Source organism: Aptenodytes patagonicus, chromosome 2 (genome assembly GCF_965638725.1).
Source record: "Aptenodytes patagonicus chromosome 2, bAptPat1.pri.cur, whole genome shotgun sequence".
NCBI classification, from domain to species: Eukaryota; Metazoa; Chordata; class Aves; order Sphenisciformes; family Spheniscidae; genus Aptenodytes; species Aptenodytes patagonicus.
In genome coordinates this window covers 121980488-122001224 of record NC_134950.1, presented here as the reverse complement: position 1 = coordinate 122001224, position 20737 = coordinate 121980488, and positions in this window count along the sequence as shown.

The window sequence follows — 20737 nt, the reverse complement described above, 5'->3', positions numbered from 1 at the left end:
GGCATCTGATCACCCCTTCAGAGAGGTCCACTGGGAATTTTCATTACCATTTGAACAGAAACCAGAATTATGCAGACTGGACCTTAGTTTAATATTGTATTAAGGTAAGCGCATTGGCATCATCCTGTGACAAATATTACATCATCCTTCTAACTAGTAATGTTTTTAATGTATATATTTCACTAGGCAACAGACTGGTAGATTTTTTGACCTTTTAAAGTCACACGAAATATTTACCAGCTTTGCTATCTGAGAGTGCTACAAAGGCAGTCAGCCCCACAAATATGTGATGGGAAAGGTTCACGTTCACTTCAAGTGGTTTTCCGTGTATCTGTTATACAAACACACATACACACACACACATAGAGGTATATACAGAAAATTACACACAGAGGCCTGCTATAGAGAGGGACCGTATATATATAAAATGATTATAAGTACTTGCCTCTCACACCCATCCTCAGTGTGTGCGAGTGCCAGAAACTAGACATGATGTTCCAGACTGGAATGATGCAAGGAAGAAATATATTGCATTTATGGAAATCATTCATTTTGCGTGTCTGGGAACCTCTTGAATATAAATAATATTTTCATTTATAAATTTCAAAGCGCTGTCCTAAGAATGGGTAAGACTCATTATCTTCATTTGACAGTTGGAGAAACAAAGAGCAGACCATTTTAAGCAGCAGTCTAAGGTCACATGGAGTAAATGAAGTCAAACCTCATCTCCCGAGCCTGACTTTCCCTTGAGAGGGCATACCAGAGAGCACACCACTCACAACTTTATCAGCTGAAACTCTTCAGCGCACATGCTAATAGTATTGGCAACCCCGAGCCTCCACAGATCAGGACTGAGGTTTCAAATGATCAGTGGATTTGCTTTCAATGCGTAAGATTAAAACCCCCAAATAAATACACTTGTGTTTCTTCTATTCACCTTTTGTTATCTGAGCCTTTGGAGTGTGCTAAGGTAAGGGTTTCCAGGTATTTCCACCACCAAAAAATCCAGGCATCTTTCCTTTAAAAAAGGGGGAGTGAGAGGGGGGCGGTACTAAACAAACAGCACTAAATACTGTAAATAAAATCTGGAGAGTTGGCAATAAAATGCAGAGACCATACCTACTTCTGGCACTTGCTGAATCATAGAATCATAGAATCATAGAATCACTGAGGTTGGAAAAGACCTCTAAGATCATCGAGTCCAACCATCAAAGAATACGACTGCTCTCTTCATAAAATGATCTCCCCACCATACCTCAAAAGCAGATCTTACTTTCAGAGCCGCAGCTGTTCCCAGTGACAACTCCTGAGACTGGTAAACGTCCATTGCCGCCTCGGTTTGGGTCCTCCAGGCCTTTTCGAGGGCATGACAGCTCAGGGCAGAGCTCAGACTGCACCACGGGAGCGGTGGGTCTTTCTGCGCTGTTTGAACCCAGCAGTCCATGTGGCCAGAGCACAACAATTTAGAGCAGGGCACACCCCAGCTTTCTTTTGCAATCAGAAGAACCGTTCTTCCCCCAGCATAAGCCAGTTCCTCCTACTGGGGTTGGTAATGCGGGATCAAAGCTGCCACAGCCACACGAAGCAGAGTGCTGGTCCAGCCTGAGCTCTTTCCTCCTTCTCAAATTTGCTGGTGGGTTACCTCTGTGCTGTGAAGCTTTACATCAGATACTATTTATCTGCACCCTTCTTACTTCGTGCCATCTGAAATTCACAACTCTGAAGCGGTGGTGTTCAGTTTAGGGCTTTTTTTTCCCCTCTTAAGACCTGTCTTTTTCAAATATCTCCAAATTAGACAATCGCTAGGGGCACTGATAGTTGTTTTCCTTTTAAGTCAGAGGCACTATTTGCTTTTTCAGTTCCTCGGTTGTTTTATCTCTTATTATGTTGAATCATTTTGAAAGCTATATCTTCCATTTAAAAGTCATATCCCATTATCTAGGAGGGAATTTGAAAAGGTCAGTGTTAAAAGAAAACACAAGCTAAAACAACCCAAACACTCAAGCCTTCAACACTAACTAACCCATGCGATATTGAAGGTTAATTAGACTTTAAGAAAATGCGCAGGCAATACATATGGCATGCTACTGATAAAATGACATTGCTTATAATAAATTAAATTATAGCAGAACCTCACTGAGGCACTAATTGTGGGCAAATCACTGGAAAAAAATTAAGGTTTAGTCAGGCTGGGATCTCTTTAAGTTAATAAACAAAAGAATACAGTGTATTCTGGTGCATGGCCTTCAACAATTATAGTTCAGTTTTACTCAGTCTTAATACATTTGCATATAAGTTGCAAAAATAACAGTTGTAGGTGTATGACAGCACTGGAAATATCTGGGCGGTCTCTAAAGAGTGTCAATTAGCAGTATTATTTAATAAACATTTTTATGGGGAGCACAAGATATCTCAATGGTTTCTCCTTGCTCTGCCAGGTCTGTTAGCATTTAGGTATTGAAACAAACATAGTATGTACTGGGGAGAAGCACATATGGACACTTAAAAAACTGAAATAAAGTTAAACATGTTATCCAGCTTTAATTTCTCTCTCAAAGTCATAAAATTGCATGCTGGTGCACACTTGCTGGAGTGTGAAAAATAAAGTATAGGTTGTTACTGAATCTCATTTTTAGCAGAAAAGATTTGAGTGTGTGCTCCGTATATCATATGGGCATGTAATATGCTATGATAATAAATAAATCAATCTGATCTGAGAACCTGGTTGTTGTTTTTCAGATAACTGGTTGAGAGACTCTGGTAAATGCAATTGCTCAGATTTCTTCATGCTGTAACCCTTGGAAATGTTACAAACGGTTTTACAACAGTAAGCCTGAAGACGCAGCACCACACAGAATCCATATTGCTAACACATGAATGGCCTTTAAAGTCTGCAGAGCCTTCAATCAGCTCCATTATATTCCTCTCAAAGAAAGACATGAAATGCATTTGACACTATCACAGTTTCATTAGCTAAAACTTCACTGGTGTTAGCCATACGTGACACTGCAGGCAACCCTCACCTTTACAGGAAAACACAGATCTCACCGATTTGACTTTGCTGCTTCTGAGAATTCAGAAACACAGATAAATAAAAATCCCACATTTGAAAGAAGTGGAAGGAGAAGAACTCAAAAAATAAAGAATAGTTAGTTCTACAAACTTTGGTTTGATAACACTTGGATATGTGAAGACATACACTTCTTGAGAAGTTGCTGGGTGTCAAAAGTCATAGATACTCCCAGATACGTAATCACAACATGAACACAGTTCTGCAAAATGCTTAATTGGAAGGAGCAGGCAACATGGAGTCATCACAATTTTAATTCAAGCTCTTAAAGATAAGGCATTAAAATGTCTCAAACCAGATAATGTTGACTCCCATTTCAGTTGATCATTAAACTTATTCCATCTGTTTGGGTTTGCAGCCCTGCCTGACTCCCTCTGAACAGCTTCTGATGCATGAAAGCATCAGAGGCAGATCTGTCCGTACCGTGATTAAAACACACACAGATATCTGTTGGGACTGTTACACAAAATAAAAATGCATTTTTTTCCTTTGCCTTCCTTCGAAACACATCCCTCTTTTAACCCAAACCTTTAAAAGGGTGTCCTTGTCACTACAAAACTGAAGAAAACACTGGAAGTTGGAGCACATCTTGTAACGGTTTCCAGGCAGCCTGTATCAGCCCAGAGCAAAGGAGGGTCTGGTAAGCTGTCTTCCATCTTCTCAACTATTCTTATCTCTAGTTCTGTTTCTAAGGTCAGTAAAAACATACAGAAGTGATTATGCAGGAACTAGCTCTGAGGGATTATGCTATTTGTCAAAGTAATAACAGTGAATTCAATATGCGTAAATCTCTTCTCCCTGTGCAGTAGAGCTGTGCTCTGGAATACCAGTGGGATATTGATACCAGTCATTTCCTAGGCAGCTTACCTTTGGGGGGAGTTTGTTGTTGATATAATAAGAAACCCAAATTTTCTAAGAACCCACAAGTTGCAAGGGGCAGTCCCACGGGCCCGTTCTGCTAACAGAAACAGCTGAGTTACTTTGCATTTTTGTCGGTGACCTGGAAGAAAATATAAAATCCTTGCTGATAAAGTTGGCAGATGACACAAAGACTGGGGGTGAACAAAGAAGAGAGGTCACTGATGCAGGGCGAGCTATTAGTAAGCAAACAGCATGTTTTCTAATACACCCCAATATCCCTGGAAACATTCAAGGTCAGATTGGACGGGGCTCCAAGCAGCCTGATCTAGTTGAAGATGTCCCTGCCCACGGCAGGGGGGTTGGACTAGATGACCTTTAGAGGTCCCTTCCAACCCAAACTATTCTATGATTCTATAAAGGTGTAAAGAATCTATGACTGTAGGAGACCATTATAGAATCAGGGACTCTGTCCTGGAAAGCAATGACAGTCTGGTCATGGCGAGTAGCCAGGTAAGTACCAATCCCTGAGGAGATGCAGTGGCCAAAACACAAAGTCTCTAAGACAAGGGTGGGAGAACCTTGGGATACAGAGGTTGCGTTTTGTATTTTGGCACTGGTTCATCCAGTGAAGGCCTAAGCCCACCTGTGACTCCTAACAACCTTGCAGCCTCATTTTGTGAAACCAACCTGTCTGTTGGGCGTGACTTCACTTCTGGAGAACTGCCAGGGAGTGGAAATCTTGGGTCTATACAACTCTTTGGTGGTATCTAACTTGTATCTGTGTGGGTGAGCTGTACAGATGTGCCGCAATAAGCTGTGACCAGCCATGCCACGTGCCTTGGCCTTTGCCTCCTGGGATCTCCAATGGGACACAGGGGCTGCCAGAATGTAGGTTCCCAGTGAGGAACACCGGCCTCCCATGCCATGGTGTCCCAGAGGCTGCCACGTGGATGTGTGGAGCCGGTCAACAAGCGCAACAGCTTTAGCCCACCACATCACCTTGTACGTATCTCAGGCACAGTCTAGATGCAGCCACTTTGTCCCATCCTGGTGTCTGTGGTCTAGAAGGGTGTTAATAAGCTGTAAAGCAGAGTAGGTATGGAAAATTTGTCTTGTATAGTAAAAGGTGACACCTTATCACAGAGAAAATGAAGGACTGGATTTGATCAGTCTGTAAGAACAGAGCTTCATCCTGGGCTGTGTGGCACAGAAGGTGGAGATGGTGTTACACCTCCCAGAAGCTGCAAGTTGAAACTGGACAAGTTCAGACTAGACTTTAGAAGTGCCGACGTTTGACTACTAGAAGAACCTCCCAAAGGTTTTGCTGGGTTCCCTGGCCCTGGCAATTTTTAAATTGAGATTAGGTTCCTTCTAGAAGAGGATCAGATTAATTAAGCACAGCAGTACTTCTGGCCTCCTGGTCCGTAACTCCATGAAGCCCACTCTGAGCTTTCCTTTCTCTTTCCCCATTCCAGAAAATGTGGTTAAGTGGGGGCACCCCCACAGCAGCATCAGAGATGCTTTTGTTGACTTTCCTTCCAAACTGGATGTTTCAGAGGACAGTCATAGGCTATGCTAGGTGAGATGCCAAAGGAATTCACCTCCTGTGTGATACTATATTGCCGGGCATGATAAGGACTTAAGGCAGGCCTTAATGGAGAAATCAAGCCAGCTCTCTTCCGTCATACAGACCAGGAATAAATCTGGCACTTCCCACCTGAGCAAAGATTTGTCTCTTACAGGTCTTGTTTGGAGGAGAGCCAGAGAGCAAAGATGCAACTATCTGAGGGCCCCTCTAGAATGGCAAGTGTCATTTGGGGATGAGGATCCAACAGAGGCTCACCTAATAAAATCAGCTGGGGATGGCAGTGTACATAGGAATTTGGTTGTCAGTATATGAGGCTATAAATAGGCTTTTGGGAAGCCTGGAAGCTCACACAGTTATTGCTTGTTATTTTAAAATGTTAATGTGGATTTCAAGCTCATGAAAGACATGAGATTGCTGTGAAGACCTGTCTAGCCACACATAGGATCAGCAAGAAATTCAGGTTCTTCCATCCCACTCAGCCTTGCCATGGAAGAAAGACCAGCTCCTGGTAAGTTTTGGTCTTTATGAACAATTTAGCCCCCGGGGCCCTCTGATGGCCTACACCAACTCTGATGCCTGCTTTGTGATACAGATATATGTTGCCTGGAAACCAGACTGGTATCGGCCACTTATTTCTTTTTCCTTATTTTTCTCCTTATTGTTTAGGAAAAAAAACCCCACTGTAGCACCACAAGAAAAGGAACAGAGATTGTCTAATGCTCACAGGGACATTCACGGGATCTCCCACCATGCTTCTAGTTATTTTATCTTACTAGAACAGCTCAAAATGAATACTTTGGCAAAACATGGCTCTTCAGCAGTGCCCCTGTGCATCGGATGGTGAGATCATCACTTTAGGGCTGACGGTTTCTAAAGAATTTGACTTGTGTCTTCTTGACTCCTAGCAGGTTCACTCAGCATTTGGTGCCCCTTCCCAGCAGCATGCACTTAGAGCCCAAGTGGTTACAGCCTGCTATTTGCAGATTCAGCTTCTTACTGTGAAATTTGTTCACATTCATTCCAGATAGGAGGAAAAATCAAGTTGTTTGGGGAAATATTTTTTATTTTAGCTTTTATTTTAGCTTTTATCATTAGAAACCAACATAAGTTGGTTTCTGGGCTGGATGAGTCAGATGCAGCTGATAACCATTAGCCCTGCATTAAAACACTGCATTAAAAAATAAAATAAAATACTTCTTGTAAACATCTGATTTAAAAAAAAAATACTAATCAGTTAGAAGCTGACAGAAATTATTAGCAATAAGCTCTTTCGCATAGAAATAGGCTTATTACCATGCATTTGCAGCAGCTGGCATAAGCCTGGCATGGTGCCAGCAAACTGTGTCCTGCAAACACCATCTTTCCACCTGATCCTATGAAAAACACCGGCAAGACAGGGTTGTATTCCCTTCTCAATCCCTGCATAATATACTCCCATTGACCCCTGCAGGATTTCTGTGCATGTGTGTAAAGAGTATGGTCCAAAAAGGAAAAATAAAGTCAGATTTGCCTTTTCAGCTGCCAGACCTGTGAGCAAGGACTGTGGGCTGCTTTTAAAAGACAGGGGTAGAAGAGTAGGGGGATGTGTTTTGCTACGTCATTGAAAGCTAGTAGAGGCCACCTGGGAAGGAAAGAATAAATTAATCACAAATCACAGCCACATGAAGATCTTAGGTAAAATCAGGTTTGTTAGAGGGTGTGGTGTTTTGGGTTTGTTTTTCTTTTAAATCAGCAGAAAATTACCCTCTGCATGATGCATGGCATAGACTTCAGCTCCTGGGTCTGCCCACACTCGGATGTTGAAGCACTTTTGTGGTTTGCTGAGATCTAGTGTTGTTTCCTTGCTTTTTTTGGCCAAGGACTTTTCCATATGATTACACTCTAAAAGTGTGCCATAGATTACACAGTCCATAACCAGGTTACAAGGAGAGAACACAGGTCTGCATTTAGGAAACCATCCTTAATCCCAATAGGAACAGCTTCAAACATTCAGCCTTCAAACTCTTTTGTTATTGACTTGGTTAACTGTAGGGACAGATCCTGCAAACGTCAGGGATGTTCACTTTGCTGGGGGACAAAAATGCTCATAATTAAAATTAAAACTGAAGCAAAAGAACCCAAAACACTTTGCAGGATTGGGCATCAGGTATGGAAAGCACAATGTTAACAACTTGGTGTTGTAATGTGAATCCAGCGGTTTTTGCATTTATTCCAAAAGGCCTAATTATGTAAGATTTTGTCAACTCTTTAGTTTAATGGGGGTGAAAAATACTGACTATAAAGGAGGTGAATGAAATGGCCTGTGAGGCTTTATGGGTAACACAGAAATCACTATTGAAACAATGATCCCCTTACAGTTGAAAACATTTGCTGAAGAAAATCAGAAGTCTTGAACACGGTGCTTGCTGCTTAGTCCAATTTCAAGTCAATCGAAGGAAGCAAAATACAAAGGGAAAGGTCATATTGACTTAGTTAAACAATCTTAATGAATCTTGGCCCTCTGTTTTGCATTTCCAGTGGAAACATGAACTCAGTGGCTCAATCCCTTCCTCTCTATGCTGCTTCCAAACACACAGGTAGAGGGAATAAGCTTTTGCTCAGCTTGATGCCCGAACAGCACTGTCTCCCTGTTTAAACAGAGCCTGAAAAACAGCCTTTTTATTTTTAGCATCAGCATTTACTAAAAGGACCTGTTGTTGACAAGAAAAGCCACTCATATTTGAATATGAAACTTTTCCAGCACTTTAAGTGTGAGGGGAAAGGTAAGCAATTTGGGAGTCACAATCGATAAGGAAGAGATTGTGAAGGATTTCTGCACAGGGAATATTTCTTTGCCTCCCAAAAGCATCCGTCCTGTGCAAAACCAGAGCATTTTTTGGCACCGCTGTAGATTATAGATGTACCAGTCATAGACCAGCACCCAGCTGTGTAAGGTACTGTACAAACGCAGAACAGAAAGACAAACTTAAATCTAAGACAAGAGGTCACAGATGGATGCAGACAGACAGTCGGGGAATACAAGGAAACAGGGTGACATTATAATATTTGAGTCCCTATTTCAGATTAACAGTGAAAGGCAAATTTTCATTCTATTTTTTTTAAAACCACTGCTCCCTCCATCAGACCCAATCCTGCCATGATGCCTAAATGAAATAAATCAGCCTGTTAATAACGCCTGAGCAGCACTGGCAGCCAAGGACGGAAGTCTAGTGAAAGACAAATGGTTAAAGTTTACTAAGTAGTTACAAACCACCAAAAACAGGTCTTAAAATGGGAAGTGTCAGGCAAGCCCTTAATAACAGGTAATACTACCAGCCCCACCTATAATTACGGTACTCATCTCCCCACCCTCTGAATGTCACTCGTTTCCATCAATTGCAGGCTTTTCAGAGCACCGGTGGTGCCTCGGCAATGTCTGCACACTGCCTTACAAAAACAGGGTGACGTTTTTTATCTGAGCTTCTGAGGAGCTGCTGTGATATACGTATTAAATAATAACAGCACAAATAATAGCAATAGTAATGGAACAGGAGGTTCAGCTCTGCCCACATCTAGCTACACCAATGCTATCATAGCCCCAGTACAGTTTTGAGGCAACCTTGAAAGGCTGCGTGTAGAGGAAATAATGTATTGAAAGGAATACATTTACCATACATCACATAGTCCCCATTAGGAGCTTTTTATGATCACATTACTATGTGCTTTGTCTTCAAACAGAGACTTCGCTGGCTTTTCCACCCATAAGCAAGAAAAAATACTTGCCACACTCATTATCAGTCTCTTCGTTCAGATTTTCTCTCTGATGTACAGCTGCTTCATTTTGGTTCTCAGTTCCAACAAGATGTATTATTGTCACCTTTTCTGTAACAATTTCCTGATACTCCTGAAACTAGACAACAGTCAAGGATATTACTATGAGCCTGAGACTGGTATGTACTTAGAAATGTTTTAGATGTGTAGAGGTGGTTGAATATTTTTGTTTAGTCATTATTTTACACATTTACCACCATTTGGGTTTGTTTTTACATTATTTTACACATTTACTACCATTTGGGTTAGAGGATTTTTTAAAATTGTATCAGTGCTTACCAACCAGCCACATATGCTCTTTTTCAGACTGTTTGCTCTGACTATTTAGGGGGGCTCAGTGACTGTACAAATCATACGGAAACTTTTACACCTGCTGATTTGATATGGGGTGCTTTTTAAACATCTGATTTAATATGCAAGAAAGAATAAAAAATAATAACTCTATGGGATGAATTTTCAAATAAATAAAGGTTTGTGAAACAAATTAGGGAAGATTTTGAGAGACTTAGTGCCTCAGTGAACAAGCTCCTGTGTACTTGTAATAATATAACCCACAAATCACAGTAAACCAAGCATGGTGCTTTGATTTGTGAAAATATGCAAGAATATCCTTTTAACTATCTGATCAGCTCTATACCGAGCCCTCACGCTATCAAAAGGTCAGACTCCAAAAGGGTTAAGTATTGACTGACAAGAGGATGAAAGGAAAAGCAACAGAATGTAGGTGTATAAAGGTCTTGAGGGACATTCCTAAAAGTCAGTATCAGTTTTTACACTTCTTGCACAGGACCCGATATGAATTTCAAATAGTGAATAGATTCAGATTATCTGTACTTTTCAAAAATGTGAAACTCATACTTAACTGTGTCCATGCCAAAAGCTTTTCTTCTTTTTTCTTGCTCATTAATTTGAAAATTCATGTCAAAAATTCATTATTTTTACTCTTTCTCACACATTTTCACCTTTTTGGAAAAGCACGCCCTCTCCCATCTTTGACCCTGCGATTTGTACAGTCACTCACTGAATAATGCAGCCTAAGAGTTTACAAAACAACATACATGGTTGAAACTTGCTAGTTACTCAGGGGTGACTATGTTAGAAACAAATGGGCTTTAAAGCAAATAAAACCCCGGGTGCTGGCTATTTACAGTACCACAAAAAAATGCTTTGCATCCCAAATGCAGTGGGTAAATGCAGCGGGTTACATGGACAGGGCATGTGCCCCTGTCCCTCAGTCCGGCTACGGCAGAGCCATCGGTGGGACTATTGCCCTGTTACGGGACCCGCCATGGTGGCAGTGGCAGGATGGGAGACTTGCAGGGTGAGGGGGCGACTAGAAAAGGCCCTTGGCAATCTGTGCTCCACTCTCTTTTTAGGGGCAGGATGTTTTGGGAGGAGAGAGTTTGCTGGCAACCTGATCCTGCCTCCGGCTGCGGAGATCTTCAAAGGAGATGGTGCTGGCAGCTGACATCCCCCCTTCTCCTGTTGGGTTTTTTTCCCATTCACACTGCAGATCCCTCCCCCGACAGACCTCCTGATCAGCTCCTTCTTCCTTCCGCAGCACAAGCTTAGACATATTCAAGTCCCTTCGTACCATGCACCACATCAGGAGGCCTCACCACGTTGTTTATGTGGGAGAACAGCTCCACTGTGCAGTGGCATTAACCAGCTTCAAAAAAATAGTAATTTGAGAAGTTGCATGGCTTCTAAATGGGAGCAGGAACCTGATGGTTGAGAAAAGCAATGGCAAACACAGCATCATTGGGAGGGCAAAGGAAGAAGCTTATGAGAAGGAAATAGCTGCCAACCCAGCCCTCTTACCTAGGGCTTCCCCAGAAAGCATAGTAGCTTCGTCGCTGCCCCACAGTATTTCACATGCAGCAGGCCCTTGCACAGGGATAAGTAAATATGTTGGCAAAAACCTTTCCGCACTTCTGCTTCTAGAGGCTTGGGTGCCCAGATTTAAGCCCTTCTCCCAAAGACTCTTTGCAAGCCATCCCTCTGTGCTGCAGTTAATCTGGTACAAGGAGAGAGAGCCTGACTTGTCCAGCCCAGCAGAGGGGCAAAAGAAGAGCTCAGAAATTGTGAACCCATGACCCAGCCCAAAACCCTCCAGCCACACAACACCCATGCCCTGAGACGTGGCACAGCCCTCTCCAGACTAGCAAGGGTGCTGGCTGGGGATGGGCTGCAGGGAACCCCGGGTACGCGTAGTAGTGCCTTCACGTGCTGCCTCCCCTCCAGCCCCGTGGACGTTGCCTGACAAGTTATACCCAGTGATGCTGCTGTAAATGGCAATATCTCTTGGAATGGTTTCAGTCAAACCACACTTCTCTGGCAGCGCGCGCGCGCGAGGAGAAAGGTGGGTGGAAGGAAAAAGGCAGAGCCAGCGCAGTAGCAAATATTGACACAAAACAATAACAAAACATTATTGTAAAACCCACACAAATGAACGGGTGAATCTGTGGATGAGCACAGCTCAGGAAAGTGCTTCAGTTTCATGCATTCATGTTCACATTTCCAGTGCTGAAGAATACACTTGCAGAAACAAAACCTGTGTAAGCACAGGTTGCAGAAACCAAGATGAGGCAAATAAAAAAAAAAAAAAGTAATTTATAATTATGCAGAAGGGCAGATATTACCAGATATAATAAAGTGCTAACATGATCAGTCAGTTTGGTTTTTGTTGTTGTTGTTGTTGTTTTAATGTGGGTAGTCCCACCAGCCTTCCTTAACTTTCAACAAATGTTTTCTGGATTGGGTGCTCAGCACCTGACGGGATTAGGCCCACATTCAACATTCACAATAAAGCTTAATCTTGAGTCACATCAGCCCATGAAAAAAAAAAAATAGTCTCTGCTTTGTTGCAGTCATACACACAGCAATAAAAAGTCACCAGGCACACTACCTGCATTGCACAGGTTGTCTTATACTTAACTACCTGCTTTTCTCCAGAGCCGGCTATCAGGTCTCCTCTCTCCCTTTTTGTTCTTTGGTGAGGTAAGTGTGTTTTATAACGGAAGAATAAACAGCTTGTTGTATCTACTTTTTTCCCCCCATTAAATTAATCAGGTGGTGTAATACTTCCAAAAGTATTTCCATGTTTTCTTAATGAAGCCACCCATGACTCCCACCATGTAATGCTTTGTTGTGTAAAGTCACTGTTCTCCAACACATGCATTTCTCCTCTGCAGGGCTAGGTCAGTCATGGCTTCCCTCCCACTTTTCCGAATGCCAAACAAGACATTTTGCTTGGCAGACGGCAAATTTCCAAAAGCACCTGCCAGCAGGAGCAAGGGACAGTATGGAGTACTCCACTAGCTGCCTAAATAACCCGAAAACCCGCTCCTCGGTCCCGCTTCAGCTCTCCAGTTTTGATTTGCATTTACCTCTGGTGTGATGTGGTCCTGATAACCTGAGCCAGGCAGGTGCTCGGGTACTTCAGTAGCAAGAACCATTTAGATGGATGAACAAGTTATGAAATGTTGATCCAATTCCCCTACTGAAATCACCTGCCAGCAAAATATGGACATCCTTTGAGAACATGAATAGCACCCTGCCTCTTAAGAGTTGTAGAGAGCGATGAGGTCTCCCCTCAGCCTCCTTTTCTCCAGGCTAAACAGCCCCAGTTCCCTCAGCCGCTCCTCATAAGACTTGTTCTCCAGACCCCTCACCAGCCTCGTTGCCCTTCTCTGGACACGCTCCAGCACCTCGACGTCCTTCTTGTAGTGAGGGGCCCAAAACTGAACACAGTATTCGAGGTGCGGCCTCACCAGTGCTGAGTACAGGGGCACGATCACTTCCCTACTCCTGCTGGCCACACTATGTCTGATACAGGCCAGGATGCCATTGGCCTTCTTGGCCGCCTGGGCACACTGCTGGCTCATGTTCAGCCGGCTGTCGACCAACACCCCCAGGTCCTTCTCTGCTGGGCAGCTTTCCAGCCACTCTTCCCCAAGCCTGTAGCACTGCATGGGGTTGTTGTGGCCAAAGTGCAGGACCCGGCACTTGTCCTTGTTGAACCTCATACAGTTGGCCTGGGCCCATCGATCCAGCCTGTCCAGGTCCCTCTGCAGAGCCTTCCTACCCTCGAGCAGATCAACACTCCCGCCCAGCTTGGTGTCATCTGCAAACTTACTGAGGGTGCACTCAATCCCCTCATCCAGATCATCAATAAATCTACAACTACCTGAAAGGAGGTTGTAGTGAGGTGGGTGTTGGTCTTTTCTCCAAAGTAACAAGTGATAGGACGAGAGGAAATGGCCTCAAGTTGTGGCAGGGGAGGTTTAGATTGGATGTAAGGAAAAATTTCTTTACTGAAAGAGTGGTGAAACATTGGAACAGGCTGCCCAGGGAAGTGGTGGAGTCCCCATCCCTGGAGGTATTTAAAAGACGTGTAGATGAGGCGCTTAGGGACATGGTTTAGTGGGCATGGTGGTGTGGGGTTGACGGTTGGACTCGATGATCTTAGAGGTCTTTTCCAACCTCAATGATTCTATGATTCTATGATTCTATAAGAGCATGATACTGAAATACTTGCACACCACATTTCTTTAGGTGGGGTCTGAGGGACAGAGCCTAAAGCACTACTCATTTGTAGCATCATCTTTACTTCAGGAGAAAGGAGACACTGAGCTGTGCAAATACCAGCGCAGAAGTTTGCGAAAGCGCATTTTCACCCTGTGCTTCATATGCAGAAATGCTATACTATTTACTCACTTGGATGATGACTGGGAGACACATTACCATGAACTATTATGGAGATTAATGCCTCAAATTTAGGAATTCATGTCCCAGTTGTTACTCTGAGAAAATAGCTACGGATATAGATGGAAGCTGAGCCCAAATAACAACTTAAAAATCAGATCTTTGGAGTAGACGTGAAGAAGCCACAGAAACAAAACAAGAGTTTGATACAAAAGCAGCATTAAAAACAAAACCATTTTCACTTGCACAGTATATACATCTTTGCTTAATTGATTATATGTTTTCTTCTTCGGGTAAAAGGGATTCGAGACATGCAAATTCTAGCTTAGGGACAAGTTGTGCAATGTCGCACTTGCTCATGAGTAATCCAATTGACCTCCCTGGGCCGACTCATGTGAGCAAGCGCTCATCACCACCAAGGAGGGTTGCACAATTAGTGGGGTTTTCAGTGCACCTCTCCATCTGCACCACCCTGCCGGACAGCACCGCGTCCGCCCTGCTTCAGCACAAGTGTTTCGTCGAGCTTCTCTGGTTGCTACAAAGCTACGCCAAAACACAGAGGAAATGTGTCCTGTGTGAGGAATTAGTTTGATTAGTTCTCTTAGGATACACATGGTACTTTTTTTTTTAAGATCACAGAAAGAACATTTCAAGGTTACTCCGTGAGAATAATCAATCTTTTAAAACACACAAGTTCTCTAATTACATTTGAAAAAAAAAAAAGAAGCCATGTATACTGTGGCAATGAAAAAGCTACTAAAGTCAGCACAACTGAGCCCTTAAATTTGCCTTTTCACCAGGTTTCAGACAATTAGGTCTGTGAGCAGTAAAAAAAAGGGGGGGGGGGCGCAGAGGAAAAAAAAAAGCACATGGTTAATTTTTACATTATGGTGCCCAAATGAAAAGAGATCACTTGGCTTCATTTAACTTCCCGTCTTCGTAGTCTGAAGAATGCTGCAACATGCTACTGTATGGCAACTAGTAACTGGCTTCCATAAACACTATATTTACCAGAAAAAAACAGTAAAAATCCCTGCTTAGTTCACTGCACATTATACAAGCCAAATTACAAAGAGATTTTTTTTTCTCTGCAATGAAGTAAATGGAAGCGCCAACATATACAAATATGCATCTGTTAATAATGAGATATTTACAGCCCCTGCCTTCCCAATTGCACGTATGTAATACCTCAGTGCGTCATTACCTATAGAGCTCTGGTTAAGAGACAATAGGTGCAAATTAATGTATAAACAGACATTATCTCTTCAAGCCTGGACATGACTTGAAGCCTCTTTAAATGTTTTTAAATGCCACAGCTTTCTACTAAGGTTTTAAAATCCTTCCACTCTTTGCTGATGGTGAAAATGTTGGGGGGACAGGACAAGATATTTATAATAACAGGACATTTCACTCTGCACTTTGTTTTAGCATGTGGGGGGAATAATAATTGTATTCAGACTTGAAATGGCTTGGGTTACGCAGTTCAGAGCACAAGCACCTGCAGCAAATTAATTTGTTGTAGCACATTTATTATCTCATAGCTTCTATTTAGGCTGCAGCTGTTGCTATTATGTTAATAATGTTTTTTATCACCAGTGTATACAACAGGTTATGGTAATGCAGAAATTTTGGGGAGTGGGGTGTTGGTTTGGGTCTTTTTTTAAATTTATTTCTCAGAAAGAAAAAAATGGGGAGAATATAACACATAAGCATTGACCAGGCATTTAGCCTTCTGTTTATTAGCTGATTTGAAAGAGAATGGGCAAGAGAAATTAGAAAAGAGTAACAATAGACAAAGATGGCGCGTGCAGAATTTGTGAAAGCAAAAAAGAAGAAGAGGTAGAAAAAAAGAAAGAAAGAAAGAAACACCGAACACCGCAGTGCTGGGGTGGTGAGTGTTCGGGTGGGGGCGGGGAAAATGCTGCAGTTTTCGTGAAATAATAAGGTGGAAAAAAAGGCATACAAAGAGTAGGTTTTTCATTGTCTGTAAAATATAAACACAGATGAATTCTGTCTTTGGTTTGTTCATGCTTTTCACTCTGCACAGCAGGGATGTTCTTAAGAAGTTGCCCTCTGCGAAATTTCACTAAATGGAAACCGTGGACCCTGCATGATGCGATTATAATCACACCAGCCATTCTTTTTACATAATTTTTTGTTTAAAATCCAGTAATGCTTCTTGTTTTTAAAACATATATCTACATCTATACATGCATCTAAAACAGTGCTGGTTTACGTCCCCCCAGCAAAGTGCAAGCTGAAGCTGTAACTGGCTGTATCCCATCCGCAAATCTCCATGGACTCAAAAACAATATGAAAATTTTTAGCTGACAAGAACATGTCTGCTGCCTGCAGTCACTGCAATAGCTCACCATGTTGCCTACTAACCAAAAGATCAAAAATTATCGATTTCATGGCGCTGCGTGCTTGGGATAGAAAAGCTACTTTAAAATTTGCATTATTTAAGAAATGAATTAAGAGAAAAGACTCATGTTTTAGAACACTTTGGAACATAAAAATGGCTTTATGTTTTAATCTTATCAATGATTTACTATAATTCTATTATTTTTAGCAGCTGGGGTCTGGAAATGATTTTTTTTTTGCCGATGAATTTAGGATTTTGCCGCAGTATACATCTGCAGTCCCAGAATCCTCTGGTAAGATAATCCCTCCTGCGATGGGGAAACGCCTTTAACCTTTTCGTGAATGAAAAATATGCAATCATTTTGAAATAAAAAGGGGGAAAGAACGATGATTTCTAAGAGCTGGAATGAAATTTACTGTGAATTGAAAGAACAAGGAGACATACTGTAATCGCATTGTGGCGTTGGACTTTCTAGCTGTTGTCTCCATCGCTCCTACCCTTTCTTCAATGGTGTCCGTATATATGCCTGGAGTATGGCGTTACCCATATTTCATGCGGGTGAGAAACCGAGAACCAACACGTTAAGAAATACAGTGTTTCCTTGCCGTAACTGGAGAAATGCTACCACTACTACCTCCATGCTGCAGGCTTTAAGGGAAATCTTGATTACCGGTCATTGAAATTCTTTTGACCAGTGGATTCTTAAGATGACCGGACTGCGTTAGGGGAGCCAAGCCTCTAGATAGCAAGAGGTGTTTACAGCTGCTTGGGGGTTGTAGCTAGAAAGGGAAGAGGAAATATTTCTGTGGCGTAAGGAAAATCCGAAGCCCTAGTCCATGCACAGTCTGTCTGGAGATTTGTTCACATGAAACCCCTACCCTGATACTCTCATATTTTCAGACTGCACAGTAATTAAGAAAGAGCGGTCTGAACAGAAAAATCAGGTCTTAATAATTTACTACCTTATGTTTTAAGATTACATATTAGAGTCGATTATTGGAATAAGGAAATCTGGCCTAAAGCTATTAAAAAAAAAGGCAAAATGTATACGTCAACTACGTTTTTACAGACGGCTTTCTATACGAGTACAGCTGTATATTAGAGTATTGACAATTAAAGGGTTACAACTCTGAGAAACCAGGGGTTTCATGTGGACAGAGTTTGATTAGGGAAGAAGGTGGTAGGTGTCACACCTCTGAGACTGTTACTGTTTTTGCCTGTGTTTCTGGCTGGCTTTTCTGCCAGGGTGCCTGAACACAACCATCGCAATTGTTTTAAATGAGGAGTACGAGACCCATGATCATTAAGAGGCAGGCACACAGAGAAATTTGAAAGGAAAACTTAAGTGCTGTGGCATACTTCGTAACAACAACATTTTGAAAAGGACCAGTATCGTGGATTTCTGTCTACATGATCATGCAATAAATTTTTGATAAAAGCCATCTTGTTATTTGTTTGGTTAGTAGTAATTAAAATATATGTACTGGGAGATGCAATGCTTCATGTTTATTCTGTTCCACTGCTTAATATGCCAGTAATCAGATATTCTGATGAGTAATGCCTCAGCTGCTAAATCAGCTGGAGACTTTTTTCAGTTTCTGAAACATACCTTATATATAAAGTTAAACTGTTGTACTGAATTAAAGAGGGAAACACTAACACGTGCATATACCCAAAACAGGAACACTGAGGAAAAGAATAATTCTTTTTTTTAAATCAAATTGGTGGCCAATGACAATTCTATTTCCGATGCTTGAAACAACATTTATAGACTACTCTAATTTATGTCATTCCAACCAGTTAACAAGATGTTTTGATCAGTATGTCCTATACTAATTTATTAATAACTTTTAGGGTCTCTCTTTCCTTCAAAATTACCTAGAGTTACAGACTTGCATAATTTTTTTCTGTAATTTTTGAGAAAAGTGAAATCTCACCAGTATTTTGAGTTTGTCTAATTCTCTCTCTCTTTGTCCATAAAGAACAATTTTTTTTCACTGAAACTGAGCCTGAATGGCACAGCTATTTGCTTTAACATAGCAAAGGTTCTGACATGTATTAATAAACAGTAGTTCTCAAGTATGAGGCAGAAGTTACATTGATTAGTCCTGTATCTCAAAGAGCGCTTAAATATTGCAAGCATCTCCTCTCTTTTCCCCTTCACTCCTGTATGAAAGTAAAAACGTGACTTTTTTAATACACTACAACTTCACTTCGCTGGAAGAACATTCCTTTTATTTTTTTCTTTCTTTAAGAGGATCAGAATTATGTATTTTTTTTGCTGACAAGTGAATATATATTTAGTCGGTGTCTGAAAAAATATCTGTAGTTGATACTCGAATATGTTGCTAGAGTATGCATGGTTAGAAACCAATTATGCATATGTTTTTAAGATCCATATGGGAAATCAAAGATTCAGGCCCAGAGCCCTAGATGTTTCCGTAATTGGTAATTTTGCTTTGTCCTTATATTAGTGCTATGGCTACTCATCCGTTACTATGTTCCTTACAAACATAGCTAAATGCCAGGATTTCAGAAGGGAAGGTGACCAGCTAAGTTTACCTTTAGCTGTTTGCTATTTTTAATTAACGGGCTTCTTGCTTTCTACCATGTTAAAAGTTGACTCTCCAAAAGTAGTGCTAAGGATGTAAAAAAAGAGGCTGACAAAAAGATTTAAATCATTATCTTTTAAAATTTAACCATGAAGTTCTCCTTTGCACCAAGGATTTCTTACTGCAGTGATACACAATGGACATGTTAGGAGACTGCTTGACCTTTTGAAAAAAATATGTCTGCAGCATACTCGTCTAGCAAACAGCCACCAAAACAAACCTATTAAAGTATAAAAGAGCTCTAAGGAAGCTCCTGAAGCTGCATATACACCCTCAGTGCTTCTTGGGGGGGGAAAGAAAAAAAGTAGAAGAGGAAGAATAACTGGACTGTTTGTGAATTTACTCATGAAGCCCTGCACTGTAATATCTGACATAACATTTACTCTTCTTGTTTTGATAGTGGACCATAACACACTGTATTTTAGAAAAATTAGAAACACAAAATGTATTTTAGAAACATTTTTATAACTGAAAGAACAGTATAACAAGTTAGAGTTAATTGTAATTGTAACACTTCCAGCTATTAAGATACTAGTTTTCCTGGGGTAGGGGTTTTTTTTTTGAAAGGTGAAATTTTAGAAAATGTTTAGCTACCTAGTAGCTAAAAATCACAAAGCTAATATGAACCAAATTTCTATTAGCAATGTGTCTAGATCCAAAAGCATCCTAACCACTTTGCAGTGAAACAAACACAGATTAAAACAACAACAAACCATGCAAGAGTAAAACAACCAAAAATCAACAAGAGTTTAGCATTATGTGCTAAAGGCCTTATGAATTTCTTTTATATATATATATATATATATAAGTTGTATGTTTTAAACCTGTTTTTAAAACGGCTAGTTCCAGTTGTCCTCATCAGGTCAAAAAGAAAAGCGGTCCATAGTTCCGGGGCCAGAAGCAGAGACACGGACTGTACCCCTCCTGCTCCTGCAAAATCCAGGCTCCAAAAGCCCCATCCCTGCAGACCTCAGGGGGTGGGATGGCACACAATGAGGCTCTGAAAGGTATCTGGGACCATGCAATGCATCGAGGGCGTTTGACTGATTCTACTGTTGTTATCAAGTACCCAATGGAACTGCTTATAGTGAATTTGGCAATAATGCCCTATAGAAACAACACTTTGAACTTATATAGTTCCTTTGATCCAGGGATCTAAAAGGAGGGGTCTGTCATTATTACTATTTCCATTTTACAGAGGGTGAAACAGAGGCAGAGCAGATTTTCCCAAGGTTGTAGAGGAAGGCAGCTGAGAAAGGGAGGTGGACAAAGAAATTAACTCTTCCCCCCACACCCTTTTCTTTTTTTTTTAATGCCCAAACCAATCTCCAGGAATACTTTCTCTGACTCTTATCGTAAATTGGAATTAAACTTCTGGTGTCAAGAATGGGAAGGTCCTTCTGCTCATAGCTGCACCAAGTAACTCCCCTGGAAGGTGATGAGCATTCACAGCCTGCTGGCCCTGATTCGGCAGCATTTGCTTTGCCAACTCTTGCCGACGGTTGCCCTCGTTCTTGCACTTATTTTGGCCAGCATTGTCAAAACAGGCAACTGTCCTAAGAGAAAACAGCACAAGGAAAGCTGTATTTCTTGAACCTCTGACTTCAGGGTTGTCCAGGTGGCATTTAATTTCCTTACTAGTGGGGACCTGAGGTTGCCCCACTGCACAGGGAGGCTGGCGGGTGGATGATTGCTATGTGCCCTGCAACGGCAGGGGGGAGTGG